This window comes from Alexandromys fortis, unplaced genomic scaffold (assembly GCF_014885135.2).
Source record: "Alexandromys fortis isolate MF-2015 unplaced genomic scaffold, M_Fortis_MF-2015_v1.1 scaffold_9, whole genome shotgun sequence".
Lineage (NCBI taxonomy): Eukaryota > Metazoa > Chordata > Mammalia > Rodentia > Cricetidae > Alexandromys > Alexandromys fortis.
Genome location: NW_026067892.1, coordinates 5,460,445 through 5,472,253, shown reverse-complemented (window position 1 = coordinate 5,472,253; position 11,809 = coordinate 5,460,445). Strand labels below are relative to the sequence as shown.

Sequence of the window (11,809 nt, the reverse complement as noted above, 5' to 3'; positions counted from 1 at the left end):
GGGAGGGAGGGAGTCTCCAGGTGAGTTTTTTGCTGTCCCAGGAAAGATGGTAGACACCACTCTTAGCTTCTCTTCTCCTCTGAGTTAGGAAGGGACATGCAAGGCATAGCAGCAGTTTGGGGTTGTGAAATGATGTGTGTGCAGAAACATGGCCAATGATGAGGTTTCTGAGGGCGACAAGCCAAAATCTGCCAGCACTGCTGCACACCCTGAGGTCACACCAGCAGCTGCCCACTCAGGAGGCAAGGACACACACGAGTCTCTAGCTGTCACCCTGGACCATCGTAACTCTGAATCTACCATTCACCCAAGTGAAGTGTACAGCATACAGACGATGGTCCCATAGCAGCTAAATGTGTGACTCCGGTCTGCTATAAGCATACAATGACAAACATCAGTTAGACTTCCGTGTCTTATAAGCCATGCTGATTAGGTTTCCTGTTGGGGAATATTATTTTAAGATGTGTTACATTTGTTTATGCTGTGGAACATTTGTTTAATGATGCAAAGATGTGTTGCATTCTTTTATGTTGCATTTAACTCTGTGAAGCTGTGTTGTTTTGCCTGCCTAAAATACCTGATTGGTCTAATAAATGCTGCCAATAGCAAGGCAGGAGAAGGGATAGGCATGGCTGGCAGATGGAGGGGAAAAAAATCTGGGAAGAGGCTGGACGTGGTGGCGCATGCCTTTAATCCCAGCACTCGGGAGGCAGAGACAGGCCGATCTCTGGGAGTTCGAGGCAAGTCTGGTCTACAAGAGCTAGTTCCGGGACGGACACCAAAGCTACAGAGAAACCCTGTCTCGAAAAACAAAAACAAAAACAAAATCTGGGAAGAGAATATCAAGGAACAAGAAAAGGAGAAGAGTAAGACTCTAGGAATCAGTCACCCAGCTACACAACAAGCCATGGAGTATGAGGTAAAGAAAGATATATAGAAAGGTAAAAGCCCAGAGGTAAGAGGTAGACCGGATAATTTAAGAAAAGCTGGCTAGGTAGCTGGAGAGATGGTTCAGAAGTTATGAGCACTGACTGCTCTTCCAGAGGTCCTGACTTCAATTCCCAGCAACCACATGGTGGCTCACAGCCATCTATAATGAGATCTGATACCCTCTTCTGGCATAGAGCACCATATACATTAAATAAAATAAATTTTTAAAAGAGAGAGAGAGAGCGAAAGAAAGAAAGAGAGAGAGAGAGAGAGAGAGAGAGAGAGAGAGAAAGAAAGAAAGAAAGAAAGAAAGAAAGAAAGAAAGAAAGGCTGGTTAGAAACAAGACAAGTGAAGGCCAGGAAATCATAAGAAAGAATAAGCCTCTGTGTGTCTTTATTTGGGAGCTGGGTGGCAGACCCCCCCCTTAAAGAGCCAAAAGAGTTTTTTAAAAAATCAACTACAGTTTCCTGAAAGAATTACTCTGCAGAGGACTCCTCAGAGCAGAAGCCTGAAGTCTCAGAAAATCAAAGTCCATCCCACATTCACTCAGCTCCATGCCTACTGAGCCACGGCTTTGCCAGGGAAGCCAAGTGGGATAACTTTGGACCAGAGAAAAAGAAAGCATCACCCCTGGAGCTGCAGGTAGGCCATCCCAGCAAGAAGAGGGCAGGCAGACTATGTGTGGACTCTTTGGCACAGGGGCTACGGAGCCACTCACAAGAAATCTGCATGGTCTGGAGGCCCTCTGAACGAACACCCTGAAGGAGTCGGGGGGCAAGCAGCAAGTGAAAATGCCCCTTGAATGCTTTTAGTATGAGATGGGTAATTAAGGCTGAGTCCTAATGGCCCCTGAGCTGTTTTCTATAGAATGAGACAGGAAGACAAGGCAGTGAATGAGCACTTGGGAGGGAAGTGGACAGTGGGGCAGTAGACACAACTCTAATGACAGAGTGCCACCAAGCAAAAAAGGAAGTAAAGAGCCCTAGGTCTCTCACTTACCCCAAGTCCCCAGCTCCAGAATCTTTGCGGCCTCCAGGGTGTTTCGGATGGCCGGAGCAGTGGCGATGGTGGGAAGGGAAGCAGAGGGAGGCACAAAGCTCCCAGGTCTGATGACTACACAATGGGCCTGTGACAGGCCTCTGGGCTCACAGGCGTGGCTGTATTTCTTACACTAGGACAGGACACCACCCTAGGCCAGGGCAGAACACCACGCTCCAAAACACGCATGTACATAATGTAGGACACTTACACACACGAGCACACAAACTGAATAGCATACAACTGAGCAGTAATCATACATGCATACAACACACAGGTGCACTACACATGCACTTATGTACACTCACATATAGCACATGCGTGAACAACCATGCAATGCACAATGGCCACAAGTACACTCCACACACACGACATATCAGTCATCTCACACACACTGCATGGGATAATGACAGATTGCTCTTAGAGAAGTGGGTGGGTACTTCCTGTGTAATAACCATCACAGTGACCATTCTTAGTCATACACTTTACTACACACACTGCACTCTGCAAAAACTGGTGGAGCTGAATTCTAGTTTTTTCCGGGCATGGGGAGAGCTGTTCTTCCTAACCTCGGCCAAGCCCAGTCCCTGTAAATGTGCAGCCTTTCCTCAGCCTGCCAGAAGTCTGAGGTCCCAGGACTGCCAACCAGAAGAATCAGATGAGAGGTAATGTCTGCCAAGGGGAGAGGTGGAGAAGCCCAGCCGGGTGGAGGGTGACCCGGCGGTGCCCGCGCCTTCAGGCACCTTCTCTACTACTTTTCCCCACAATGTCCCCGCCCCACCCCAGACTCCCAGATGCCACAGGAACACTGTCCTGCACACAGCTCTCCGGGGCTCTCTGAAGGCCTTCTACATACATTAGTCAAGCACAAGGGCATTGCCACATCTGCATAAATTGGCACCATACTCCACACATTTAAACTAGATTTTCAGGAAGGTAGAGATTCAAACGCAACAAACTAAGCTGGTCTCAGAACAACCACCTTGGTCTCCACACAGCACACAGCACTGGAGTCTTAGCACCCGGGACCTGCAGCTACCAAGAAGTCTGGCCTCATCGGTGACCACGGGAGTCTGGAAAGAGTCCCACTTTCACACACTGGGGTCATCTACTCATCAGTCAAATGTCCAGCTCCGTTGCTGAATATAAACTCAGAAAATCTCAGTAGATGTGTTTAGGTGAGAACATTCCTAAAATGCTCATCCAGCCAGTGGTATCTAAGAGTAACTCAAGCAGAGTAACAAAGGCCATTCCTAACCAACGCAGGGACACAGTTCTCTGTGGTGAGGCTGAAGTTTCTATAAGCACATGCAGTAGCCTATGGCTGTCACAGAGCCCCAGCACAACTGTGCACTGCATTCCCACCTCTAGGCTGTCCCCTTCACTCTGTCCTGCAGCGGTGGCCACTCCCAGCACCTGCCACCTTAACACCCCCTCCTCATTTATCTTTAAAGTACCAAATACTGCCACAAGAGTGGGCTACAAGGGCTAACTGGTAGAAGGGAATGGGCCTTCTGACCCTGGGAGAGGCCTGGCTCAGGTGTCAGGAGAAGCAGGTGGACCCGTCAGGAGGAAGGCCTGATCTGAAGAACTCATCAATGAGAAGAATATGTAAATTCATACCTAAATGTCCCTAACTCCACGTCCTCCAATACTTATCTTCTTATGTGTCTCTTCTCTCTCCTGCCTCCAAACTTTGCACCAAATCCAAGTTTTGTTCTAAAACTTATTCTCGGAACTCCACCCTACAGTGGCCAAGGCCAAGGTCCCCAAGGTCGAGGTGTCCTATCAGGCCACCCAGCTTGGTTGGCTGCCTGGGAACTGGTACAACTTTCTTGTAGTTGAGAGATGAACCTGGCTTTCTATATTTGGGGCAACAAGGCTCTTTCTGCTCAGAGAGTGACCAGGAAATCTAGGTCAGCAGGGTCGGTGCCCTCACAGTCACTCTGAGCCTGTCTGTCCTGCCCATCCCTTCCCAGCAAGAAGCAGGACCTCCAGCAGGGGAACCTCAGCCCTCTCAGCCCAGGCAGGGACTTGGCCTCCCTGGCTCCTTACCGGCACTTCCCCTCTCCTTCTCTCCCTGGGCTCTGGATCTCGGGTGGCTGGGGGAGTCTGCAGCCTCTTCCCACAGCAGGGCAACAGGACTCAGCTGGCACGAGTTTGGGATAGCACAGTGACCACTCAGCTATGTCCCAGAGTACAAAAATAGCCATCCTGCCAAGTGGGTGAAACGTCAGGGCCAGCTGTGTGGCCAGCTCATGTTCACACTTGGCACATGAGAGGCAGGGCTTGTGGAGCGGGGCAGGAGAGTAGCGTGCAGGAAAGCAAGTCCACAACAGCAGAGATGCCCAGCCCAGACTGTCCACACTCTCAGCAGCCTTACCGCCTCATTGCTCCACAGAGCCCAGCCTCGTGCAGGGCTGTACTCCCCAACCACAGGAAGCTGGTGGGTGGGACAGTGCCACACACGGGCTCACACAGGAAGGCTCTGCTCTTGTGGCCTCCTTACTCTAAGTACAACTCAGTGTTCCGACCTGTGAGCTTTCTGCCTGACGTCACCAACTACAACTGGGCCGTACCACCTCATGCCAGGCCGGCAATGTAGGGTTTTTCCCATAGGTTCTTCCCTTGAGCCCTTAATAGCCTCATCTGCCTCTCTATGCTGGGTAGGGACAACAGTCCTTCCCTTGGAGTAAGAGCCACAGGCTGAGAGGCTCAGTCTAGAGTTGCTGAGCAATAATTGAACGACCCAGTGTCGGCTGATGGAGAGCAGAGGAAAGTGGGGGACCACCGAGTACAGCAAGGCAAAGCAACAGGCAGAAAGAGAGGATGGCCCGGGGCTGTCTGATGAGGGGGAGAGAGACGAAAGCTGAGCAAGACTACAATCCAGAAGATGAAATGGACCGCCATGCTGGCCTGCCACCGACAAGGCCCCATCCCAGCTCTTTGAGCCCCAGGGTGGAAGCCAAGGGGTGGAGCAGATCCTGAGTTAGGAGAGCAGAGACAAAAGCAGCCACCCAGAGTCCCACTGTGGCACTGACACCTGCACCCCCTGCACACAATGCTCAAACCTGCGTTGTGCACTCTGTACCATCCGTACCCACAGTGTCAACACTCCTACTGCCCGACATTGCCCACACCCACATAACCCATACCTGTACCCTCCCAGTCTACAGCCCATCACATACCCGCATCACTCAGACCACAATGCCCACACTCAGACGGCCTACTCCAGACCTCCCTCACCAGTAGAAGTAATAGGCCAGGGCCACAGCCAGCAGGGCAACGCAGACCCCAGAGAAGAGGCAGGTTGAGGAGCTGGTCAACATCGCTACCCTCTTTCTCGTGAACTTCGCAGAGGTGGTGAGGAGAAGCCTGGCTGTGAGCACAGGTCTCTGGCAGATTGGGGCGCAGGCCAAGGAAAGAGCTGGTGACTGCGCCTATACTGTTCACATCAGGAAGGCACAGTGACAACTAGAGAGAGGGAGGCAGACTGTCCCAAGGGGACACACTCTCACAGCCAGAGACAGGGCAGCCTCTTTTCTGGGCTACTGCTGCAGGCTCTACTGTTGGGCACACACTAATCCAATAAGCGGCTTTTACCAGGAGCCAAGTAAGAATGGCGTAGGTCACTGGGCCCTGACCAGCACTGGCCCCAGGGCTGGACTCAAAGAACACTATAGGTTCCTTTCCCAGCGGCCAAAGGTTCCAGGTCCAAACAGGAGGCTGGTCAAGTGTCAGAATCCTCAGTTCTGTGCCCCAGACATAGTCCTTTGGCTTCCTGTGTCTGATGCACTGTAAAATAAATCAGCCCATAGCCTGGGCACACTGTATGGAGCTACGATCTTAGTGCCCTGTGCCCACAGCCTGGGCACACTGTATGGAGCTACGATCTTAGTGCCCTGTGCCCACAGCCTGGGCACACTGTATGGACACTGCAATACTCAGTGTCCTGTGCTCTGTGGCTTCCAGACCAAGATTTCTGGATCTAAGAAAAGAGTGTAAAAGCTGAACCAAAAGATGCTGAACTAGTAAGAAAAAAATGACCCAGGGGGCCAGAGAATCACTCTGGGGCCCATCCCTCACAGATGGCTCAGTAGCTCACCCTTATGAGGATAGCGGGCTCAGCTCCTTAGGGCAGTGCTTGGTCAGGGCTCCCATTAGTGTTTTATCATTTTAGGGTCCCAGAGGCACTGCACACCATAGGTCTCCCACAATCCCCTCTCAGGTGCTCACTGCCTGGCTGCAGGCCCTGGCTTGTCTTGGCCTTGTGCATAAGTCAGCTGCTGCTAAGACATCGGCACCCATTCTGAGCACTGAGCCCCGAGAGGCTGTGGTCAGAGCCCCCAGCACAGGCTGGGGTATCACATTCAGCTTTCTCAGGGCCACCCTGGTGAAAGAGCTGTAGTGATGTGTTGTCCTGGAGTCTGGTGGCATTCTTCCCCAACACAAGTCCTCAGGTGGCTGACAACTGCAGAGACCAGCACCACCCCACTAAAAGTCCCTGTGTCTCTCACTGGCCCTTAGCAGATGCTAGGTAACAGACATTTGTCACCTTGGCCGCAGAGTGATCTACAATGACAAGCACAATCAGCCACCTGGAAGATGGATATCTGGTGCCCTCCTTAACCGAGTCCCTTGTGTCTATTTATAGAACTGGGGTTGACATCTGGAGAAAACAGAACATTAGAAAATTCAGGGATCCCTTCTCCTTAGCTCAGGAACTTCCTTCCCAAGAGCAGTGGTACAGAACCCTTCTCTGGTGAGACAAGGACACTGTGTAATGAAGGAAGGGTTCACTCAATCCTGTTAGCAGGGGCAGGGCAGGTGGAGCCAGGCTTTTCCACCGGGCAGTATCAAGAGTACCACCTGTGTAGCTTCCACTGGGAGGACCTCATACCTTCTGCATACTGACATGTTTACACAGCCTCAGGGGGTCACTTTTGCACGAATTCAAGGCAGAAGTGACAGCTGATTGTGCAACACTGACCTCACACTTGCTTTCAACAAGACCCGGCTGAGCATCCTATCACCCGCGAGGCCGGGAGGTCCAGCTCTGGGGGAACCAGGACTGCTCTAAGCTAGCGACTAGGGGTGGCCTTCAAGATAGCTCATAGATGCCCAGAATCTAACAGGGCATCTGCTCCAGTGCCAGGGTACAGAAAGATACTCCCATGTCTGTATCATGGTGGGATTGCCAAAGCAGGGGACATGTCAGCAACAAGGGGCCAGCCTGCGGTGAGAAACATGCCCGAGCTCAGACGTACCCTCAACATCCATCTTACAGCAGAAGCTGCTTTTCCAGCTGAAGCGCCACCATCCTGTCCAATGGGCCTCTTGGCTCAAAGGATGGGGGTCGCCTACAGACACCACTGGGAGAAGCACAAGTCAACAGGGTCCACACCTGAGCACTCACTGTCCTCAGATTTGGGAGATGATCCCCCTTCTCTTAAAGCAAACACAGCATGTAAACAGAGCATTTACTCCTAAACATGCCTTGGAGGAGGCACTTGGGGACAGGTACCAGGCAACCCATGGCCTGCTGTGATTTGCCTGCCCGTTTTCCTTAAGGAAGATACGGCTCACATCAGGACTGACAAGGTTTTGATGAAGCCCCTGATTCCTGGAGGTGCTTCCTCACAGTGGTGTTTCTGCCTCACATCCCCAGAACCTGAAGAAAAGGATGTTCTGAAACAACTCACTATGTAGACCATGCTGGCCTCAAACTACTCAGAGATCTGCCTTCCTCATTGCTGGAATTAAAATGTGCACACAACCATGCCCGGCAAGACTAGAACTTTTTAAATTGGACCAGGACCAGGAAGATGGTTCATCAGGTTAAGGCACCAAGCCTGACAACCTGAGTTCAATTCCCAGAACCTACACAATGGAGAGAAGCAACTCCTGAAGGTTACCCTCTGACTTCCACATTTGTACCATGGCCACAGTAAATAAACACCTGTTATAAATAAAGAAATAGATAGAGGAAGTGAGCCAGTCTCCTGTCCACAGGGTCCTCTTTGCTGCCCGCACAGACGTGACTTGCTAAACTGGTCTTGGTAATACATACCACTCAGGGAACCTGCAGAGATTCCATGACTCCGTCACCTCACCTCCTAGTCCTCTGTCTCAATCCCTTTCCAGTGCATCAGACCTGTCCTTGGGATGCCCTCGGGATGGAGACCTCCTGTGTGCGGCCAAAGCTTGGCCAAAGTATTCCTGCACGTTCATTTCTTCTGGTGGAGTGTAAGCATCAGCCTCCTATCAGGCTTTGGGTCTACTCTAGGCTGGCTCACCTGTGCCCCATGGCACAGACCAAATGATAAGTGTAAACACCCAAGGGTAACGGCCCTTCCCACAGTCAGTGCCAGCTCCTCCCAGCAGGTTCAGGCGCCCTTGCCACTGCAGCCTATGATGCTCCCCAGCCCCTCCCCTCAGCCGTGAGAAATGCTCAGTCTGTGGGCTTTCCAGCTTAACTCTTGGTGCTGTGCTTATCTATTACCCTGGGGCTCTGGGGACCTGGCCTTGGCCTCCTCTCTACTCAGGGCTAGGCTGTAAAGACACTGGAAGGCATGGTTAAAAAAATAGCACCTAGCATTTGCTGGACATAACAAAGGCCAAAGTGGCTAGCTGTTAGGGGGACACCAACATTGTGGCTAAACCTTTCTCTCTGTAGGACTAGGCCAAGACTCAAAAGAACACATGGTAAAAGCAAAAGCAGACAGAAAGGACTACATCAAACTAAGGTTTCTGCAGAGCAAAGAACACAGAAACAGTGTGAGGAGGTGGCCACAGACTTGGGACGCCTGCCAGTCAAACAGCTGTACAGTCCTGTGATGCTTCATACTGACTGTCAGTTTGACAGGATCCGCAGTCACCAAAAAGACAAGCCTCTAGGCTGCCTGGGAGAGTAGGGCTAGGAGGTGGCACAGTGTGTAAAACACTTGCTTTATGGGGACCTGAGTTTAAATTCCAAGAACCCACATAAGGCTAGACGTGGTGGCTGGAGGCTGTAACCCCAGTGTTTCTTCAGGGAGAGGGGGGTGAAGACAGGAGTCTCCCAGAAGTGTGTCAGTTAGCCTGGCGTATACAGCAATGAACAACAGAAACTCGGCCTCAGACAAGGTGGAGGGTGAAAACCTCGGACGCAAAAGCACCTGCTTCTTCTTACACACACACACACACACACACACACACACAATGGGGTAGAATAGAGACATAGGGGTAAGGAGGAGGAGGAGGATTAAGAGGAACTAGGTTAGCCTCTGGACGTGCCCCTTAGGGATTATATAAATTAGGGTAATCAAGGCAGAAAGACTGACCCTAATGTGGGCTAGGACCCCAGACGAAGTAAGCGGGAAACAGGGAGCTGAGCACCAGCACTGCTCCCTCTGCTCCTGACCTGGGAGCACTGTGGCCAGCTGCCTCCTCACACTCCAGCACCATGTCTCCCCTGCCAAGATGGGCTGTGCCTCCCGACTGTGAACCCAAGCAAATGCTTCAGTCCTTACATGGCTTTCGTCTCAGCAACAGGACAAGTGTCCAACAAGGGACTCAGTTCACGAACAAGCCACAGGGAACAGGTTTTTTTCTATAGACAACATGCTGATGGTCAAGAGACGCTGTGAGCAGTATTCAGTGGTATGGTGCCAATCAAAACCTAAAGTAGCCGTCATCAGGACCAGTGTTGGCAAGGGCGTGGTGAGGAGGGGCCATTGCATATCAGTATAGCCGTTATAGTACAACACTATGGAAGTTAAGAAACCAGAGTTATCTTATCCATCAGTGAATGAATGGGCAGTAGAATTAGTGCAGCACACAATGTAATATTATCCAGTCATAAAACACATAAAACAAGTCTTAATATCTGCATCAGTGTGGATGAAATAAAGAGCATTATGTCAAGAAAAGTCAGGCAGAAAAGACATTCTGCACACTCTTACCCATAGGCACAGGGTAGAGCTGCTGAGGACCGTGGTTCTAAGCTTCAGGCAGACTGGAGACGTGGTGGAGCTGTGTGGCACTGTAACAATCACAGTGACTAACAGCACTGTCCAGACACTTGTAAAGAGATGACATGCTTTGGCTTCCTCAGACATCCTGCCCTCTTGATGCTCTAAGTCTGAAGAAAGCACCCCAGCTTAACTACAGCACGATGCCAGGTTCCCCCTCTCCATGCTAGGCTCTGAGAGCTGGGGAAACACCATGTCCAGGCAGCCCGGCACCTCTGCCCACCACCTTGCTCTGCTTACTCAGTTAATGGGCCCAGGTCACCCTTTCACCAGCTTACCAAGTTTGCTGCAAGTCAGGAGGCCAGGGAGGCATCAGGACCACAGTGCTCACCTGCCCCGCCCACATTTCCCTGGTTCTCACCACGCCCATCCCTCCAGCTCTGCCTCTGGACCAACAGCTGTTTCTAGCAGTTCCAGGAAGGAGCCAGAGTTGCTGCTGGTGCTGGGTGGGGCTCCCTCCTGGGCCTCATCTGCCCACAGGGTGGAGGGCTTGTGTCCCACCCTCAGCCAGGCTCTGTAGGGACCCATTCACTGGACAGACGCCTGTAGAAAGTGACTGCTGTCCAGCTTCTCAGCCCAATCTGCCCTCCCCGTCTTTACATGAGCAAGCGCATGCAGAATAAAGACAGAATCCCACCCGTGGCGAGGCTCCGTGCTGCAGTGACGGCAGAGAATCTAGGAGCAAAGCAGCTGGGGATCTCAGGGACGCAGCTGGTAAAACGCCCTTCTAACAACATGGGGACACGTGGGGAATGGAGTTACTATGTAGACCAAACAAAGAGTAAACAGGCCATGGTATGAGCCCAGGAGTCTGGGGCCCTGTCTCCAGGGTGCTGGACGTATTTGGAAACATTCTCTCCAGGTGCCGTCTGGGCAGTTGGTAATCACCCCAAGGCATTCTTAAAGGTAGGCAAAAGAAGATGAGAGACACCCTGGACTGTATCTGTGAAGGGTGGGTGGACCAGCCTGCCTGGTCCCAGTCCAGCTTCCCTCCCCTGTAATGTGTTGGCTGTAGCATGGGGACTTCACGCTATGTGTGGCTGACTCTCCTGGGACATCTGATACCAAACTGGCCCTAGAGGGGAACTCAAAAATAAGTGATTCTTTCAGACAAAAGGGTTCTGACCTTGCAACAACCCATAGGAAGTGGCCTGCTTTATTCCATGCACCCAAGCCTACATTACCACTGAATTTCTGTCACCTCTAAGTTGTGTATCTTGCTGCGGGAGCATCATAATCTCTGGAAAAGGAAAGAGGCTTCTATGCCAGGAAGCGCCCCCCTCAGTCACCAGGGGACTGCCCACCCTGCTTCTGGAGTATCTCAAAGGGCATCTCCCTAACTAAAAACAAGGTTAGAGCTATGTGACATGGCTTCTGGACACAAGCACCATGTACATCTCAGCTCTAAGCTCTGCTGGTGGCTCTGGGGGAGGAGTGATGCCCATACAGGCACCAACTACCGCCCCACCCCCACATAGGGCCACCTCTGCACATCAAGGTTCCTGTGCTAAGTACTCAAATGGCACTACCTGTCACCAGCTTGTCCCTGGAGACAGGTTCATCGCACCCCTGAGAGTCACTTCCTGCACTGTTCACATGCCCTGGCAGAGTGGGTACTGCTCCTCCTGATGGCACAAGGAGACATATCATGACAGAGCTGCTGGCCAAGGCAGGAGCACGACACCACAGGGCAGCATGGAGCATAAAGGAAGGAGCATTTAGCTCTCGAAGGTCACCGCCTTGCTCAACACATAGGAAACCTTTCCCATCTTTCCTTTTTTTGAGTCTATCTAATCAGCATACTCTGGACTCTTTTGCCTAGATTCCT

At 51.7% G+C, this 11,809-nt stretch overlaps 1 protein-coding gene across 6 annotated transcripts in view; it reads right to left on the bottom strand.

Moving 5' to 3' along the window:
- The window catches only part of Agpat3 (1-acylglycerol-3-phosphate O-acyltransferase 3), a 75,825-nt gene that overhangs the window by 25,610 nt on the left and 38,406 nt on the right, over positions 1-11,809 (bottom strand). Inside the window, exon 1 of one of the 6 annotated variants that reach the window (XM_050139996.1) lies at positions 4,025-4,134. The exons of 4 other annotated variants lie outside the window; for them this stretch is intronic. The gene's annotated coding sequence lies outside the window, so the exon portion shown is untranslated. Of the gene's footprint in view, positions 1-3,592; positions 3,614-4,024; positions 4,135-11,809 lie in introns of those variants that run through there. One more of the 6 variants, XM_050140009.1, reaches the window with a different exon arrangement.